Here is a 6,000-nt window from a genome sequence, read left to right as displayed (position 1 = left end):
TCCTAAAGAGATCCAATCCGATCAGGGCACCAATTTTGAGCAATCTTTTCAAACGTTGATGAAGAAAGACCTCAGTGTGGACCATTGTACATCTTCGACACCACCCACAATCCCAAGGTTGCTTGGTGTCCATCAAACTTTCAAATCCAATGCTCAAAAATATGTATATAGAACACCAAAAGGAATAGGATGGCATAGACTTGTTACTCTTTGCCATCGAGGGAATGTCCCCAGAGGTCATTGGGTTTTTCTCCCCGTTCGAGTTACTATATGGGGAAGACAATAAGGGGACCCCTTAAAATAGTAAGAGCAGTGGTTTGACACTCCATCTATTAAGCCCGCAACAGTTTCCCAATACATTGACACTTTAAGGACAAATTAACTGAAGTCGAACCATTGCTCAGTCAAGCAAAAGTCCAGAAAAATGGTGAAGTCCCAACCTAGAATTAGTTAAAGATCATTTCTCCAGGTGACAAAGTGTTACTCTTTCTGCCCATTCAGGCTCTCCCCTTAAAAAGCAAGTTTACAGTCCTATATAGTTGCTAATAAACATCTCTCTCAACTATATATTAGTCCATACTCCTGATCACAGAAAAGATTCACAACGTTTACGTGTCTCCTAAAACTTTACCATTCCAGGCAGTCAGAGGAAGACATCCCAGAGGCTATAAAGTCAACCTGTATTGCATACGGTTTGTCAGGGCCGGAGCCGGAGACAGATGACATGGACCTATTGAATTGGAGCTTCCCTCTGCAGAAAACCCTACTAACAGTCACATACTCAACAACTTGGATGAGTGTTACCTGAATCATCTCAAGCAAAAGATCTCACTAAGTTATTATCAACGTTTCCTAAGTCACATCAGACCTCCCAGGGTTTTGCAATATACTTAAACATGATATTAAGCTAATCTCGGATGTACAACCCATTGAGCAATCAGCCTGTCGACTAAATCCACAAAAAAAAAGAGATTATGAAAAAGGAGGTAAATTTTTGTTAAAAACATAACTTAGCTGAGCTAGTACTTCCCCCTGGGCTTCTACTTGCCTTCTCATTCCAAGCCGATGGCACTTTTCGTTTCTGTACCGATTATCGTAAAGTGTGAACCAGGTCACTGTCTCGAACTCCTACCCTTTACCTTTAATTGAAGATATAATGAACCCAGCATAGGCTGTGCCAAATTTATCAGTACGGTGGACTTATTGAAGGATATTATCAAGTGGGACTCACGGATAGGGTAAAATAATCTCGACATTTATAACTCCATTTTGGTCTTTTTTCAATATTTGGTTATGGCGTTTGGCATTCTAATGCGGCCACATTCAGAGGGCCATCAACTTCCCAATTCGCAGGACCTGGGTGGGACGTTCGCCTACCTGGATGACCTGGTGGTGGTGTCGGACAGCTGGGACGAACATCTGGTGCGTTTGGGAGATACTGTTTGCACGACTTTGCAGGGAGCTGGATTCACCATAAACCTGGCTAAATCTGCTTTTGGCCGGGCCTCAGTGACTTACCTGGGACATATCGTTGGGCATGGTATGGTGAAATTGGGGACGCAAACGTTAGAGCCATCTTGTCCTTCCCCATTCCCAAGGACGAGGAAGAGCTCATGCGTTTTCCTGGGGATGTGCGGCGGCTTCTACCGTCGGTTCTGCAGTAACTTCTCCAGCGTGGCCGGACCCCTCACAGACCTTACCAGTTCTGCGGTCCTTACATCTGGAACCAGAGGTGCGACGTCTTTCCACACCGCCTCAAAGCCTTCCTTGCCTCAAGCCTGTAGTCCACTCCTGACTACACTCGCCCTTCCATCTGCAAATCGACGCTAGTGGTGTCGGAGTGGGGGCCTGTGCTCTGGCCGACCCAACCGCGTGTTCTTCACCCTGTGGCATATTACTCCGCCAAGTTGAAAAAACATCAGACCAACCTTTCGACCGCCAGAAGGCCTTGGCTCTGGTGTTGGCAATAAAGAAGTTTGAATGTTACCTCCAGTCTTGCCCTGAAACAACCCTGGTCTTCACCGACCGCCAACCCTTTCACGTTCATCCAAACCAACAAGACCTCCAACCAGCAGATCCTCCGCTGGGCTCTCCTCACCAGCCCTATAATCTACAAGTCCCGAAAAGCACATAAAGGGGGTCGACAACCTGATTGCAGACTCCTTATCGAGCTTTCAGTGGAAATGCAGCAGCTTCTCTCCAGACGCACCAGTTGATCACCTCCCTTCGCGCCAGCTACGGAGGTCTTTGGAGGTGTTACGAACACCCGCACTACGGAACCACGCCATCTGTGTCTGATCTACCTACCACCCAACGCACCACGAGCAACGCCATCTGGGGACGAGACACAGTATGACTCGTCTTAGTTACCCTCCGAGGTTTCCCTTCTCCCCTATCCTGGTTGTTGCGTCACCTCCTCAGTCTTCTTTGTCAGCTCAATTCGAGGAGAGGACTTGGCTCTGGGGAAGTGACACAGGATCGGCATCCTCCTCTAAACCGTGCAGTGACCTACCGTCTTCTACAATACTCAGCCTTATAAATCAGCCATCTCAGCTCTCACTTAAGTACATGTATCTTGTATTACCTCCCCCACGTCCACCCAGCTTCAAAATTGTTATGTTGTGTATGTATATACTGTTAATGTTTAAGGTTAGAAGTTTGGTTAGGGAGTGAATTTATAAGCTGAATATTTTTTTAAAAGTTTATGGTACTCTATTATATGAAAAAACTTCACCTCCTTGTCTACCCTTTTATAGTCCGATTGTCTTTGTTTTTTTTATTGTTGTTACCTGTTGGGATCTGGGTAGACGTATAACTATATTCTAAATCTAACTCGTAACACTAGTCATACACAAGCCCTAACCACAACAAGCTAGTCATACTAGCCTAACCCACAACAAGCCAATAGTCATACTACAAGCCTAACCACAACAAACTAGTCTACTACAAGCACTTAACCCCACAACAAATTAGTCATACTACAAGCAATAACCCACAACAAACTAGTCATACTACAAGCCCTAACCCCACAACAAACTAGTCATACTACAAGCTCTAACCTCGTAACACTAGTCATACTACAAGCCCAACCCACAACAAACTAGTCATACTACAAGCCCAACCCACAACAAACTAGTCATACTACAAGCCCTAACCCACAACAAACTAGTCATACTACAAGCACTAACCCACAACAAATTAGTCATACTACAAGCACAACCCACAACAAACTAGTCATACTACAAGCTCCCAACCCACAACAAACTAGTCATACTACAAGCTCTAACCCACAACAAACTAGTCATACTACAAGCTCTAACCCACAACAAACTAGTCATACACAAGCTCCAACCCACAACAAACTAGTCATACACAAGCCCTAACCCACAACAAACTAGTCATACTACAAGCACTAACCCACAACAAACTAGTCATACTACAAGCACTAACCCACAACAAACTAGTCATACACAAGCACTAACCCACAACACTCTAGTCATACTACAAGCACTAACCCACAACAAACTAGTCATACCACAAGCCCTAACCCACAACAAACTAGTCATACTACAAGCACTAACCCACAACAAACTAGTCATACTACAATAACCCAACAAACTAGTCACCACAAGCACTAACCCACAACAAACTATATACTACAAGCACTAACCCACAACAAACTAGTCATACTACAAGCACTAACCCAAACAAACTAGTCATACTACAAGCACTAACCCACAACAAACCAGTCATACTACAAGCAGTAACCCACAACAAACTAGTCATACTACGAACTAACCCACAACAAACTAGTCATACTACAAACTAACCCACAACAAACTAGTCATACTACAAGCACTAACCCACAACAAACTAGTCATACTACACTAACCACAACAAACTAGTCTTACCACAACACCAACCAACAAACTAGTCATACTACAAGCACTAACCCACAACAAACTAGTCATACTACAAACTCTAACCCACAACAAACTAGTCATACTACAAGCCCTAACCCACAACAAACTAGTCATACTACAAGCCCAACCCACAACAAACTAGTCATACTACAAAGCACTAACCCACAACAAACTAGTCATACTACAAGCACTAAGCCACAACAAACTAGTCATATGCTCTAACTGCCACAACAAACTAGTCATACTACAAGCCCTAACCCACAACAAACTAGTCATAATACAAGCCCCAACCCACAACAAACTAGTCATACTACAAGCTCTAACCCACAACAAACTAGGTCATACTACAAGCCCTAACCCACAACAAACTAGTCATACTACAAGCCCTAACCCACAACAAACTAGTCATACTACAAGCCCTAACCCACAACAAACTAGTCATACTACAAGCCCTAACCCACAAACAAACTAGTCATACTACGCACTAACCCACAACAAACTAGTCATACTACAAGCACTAACCCACAACAAACTAGTCATACTACAAGCCCTAACCCACAACAAACTAGTCATACTACAAGCCCTAACCCACAACAAACTAGTGCATACTACAAGCCCTAACCCACAACAAACTAGTCATACTACAAGCCTAACCCACAACAAACTAGTCATACTTACAAGCACTAACCCACAACAAACTAGTCATACTACAAGCCTAACCCACAACAAACAGTCATACTTCAAGCCCTAACCCACAACAAACTAGTCATACTACAAGCACTAACCCACAACAAACAGTATACACAACAAGCACTAACCCACAACAAACTAGTCATACTACAAGCACTAACCCACAACAAACTAGTCATACTACAAGCACTAACCCCAAACAAACTAGTCATACTACAAGCACTAACCCACAACAAACTAGTCATGCTACAAGCCCTAACCCACAACAAACTGTATCTACCAAGCCCAACCCACAACAAACTAGTCATACTACAAGCACTAACCACAACAAACTAGTCATATTACAAGCACTAAACCAAACAAAACTACATACTACAAGCACTAACCCACAACAAACTAGTCATACTACAAGCACTAACCACAAACAAACTAGTCATACTACAAGCATTAACCCACAACAAACTAGTCATACTACAAGCACTAACCCACAACAAACTAGTCATACTACAAGCACTACCCACAACAAACTAGTCATACTACAAGCACAACCCACAACAAACTGGTCATACTACAAGCCTAACCCACAACAAACTAGTTACTACAAGCATAACCACAAGTTACTAACCCACAACAAACTGGTCATACTACAAACTAACCCACAACAAACTAGTCATACTACTACTAGCACTAACCCACAACAAACTGGTCATACTACAAGCCTAACCCACAACAAACTAGTCATACTACAAGCTCCTCACAACAAACTAGTCATACTACAAGCACTAACCCAAAACAAACTAGTCATACTACAAGCACTAACCACAACAAACTAGTCATACTACAAGCACTAACCCAACAAACTAGTCATACTACAAGCACTAACCCACAACAAACTAGTCATACTACAAGCACTAACCCACAACAAACTAGTCATACTGCACTAACCCACAACAAACTAGTCATGCTACAACACTAACCCACAAACTAGTCATACTACAAGCACTAACCCACAACAAACTAGTCATACTAGCAACCCACAACAAACTAGTCATACTACAAGCACTAACCCACAACAAACCTGGTCATACGACAAGCACTAACCCCAACACTCTAGCCATTCTAGCTCTCCTCCCCCTCAATATCAATCATTCACTACCTCAGGATGGATGAGATTCGAACGCGTGAACCACTGATACTCTCCCAGTGTTATAACCACTCCACCACCTCCGCTAGATATCATCTCGTGACCGGACATCAATCACACGGCGGTTCCGAGATGTAGATTCGAAACCCGGGAGCACGCTAGATTGCTACGCCGGAGACTTTAGTGAATAATTGCGGCCCTCGTTCCGCCCTGCAAAGTTGAGTGTGTTTGTTGTGTGTGTGT

The sequence above is a fragment of the Homarus americanus genome, unplaced genomic scaffold (genome assembly GCF_018991925.1).
Source record: "Homarus americanus isolate GMGI-L3 unplaced genomic scaffold, GMGI_Hamer_2.0 scaffold11022, whole genome shotgun sequence".
In the NCBI taxonomy this organism is placed as follows: domain Eukaryota; kingdom Metazoa; phylum Arthropoda; class Malacostraca; order Decapoda; family Nephropidae; genus Homarus; species Homarus americanus.
Note: the sequence above shows the minus strand (reverse complement) of the source record.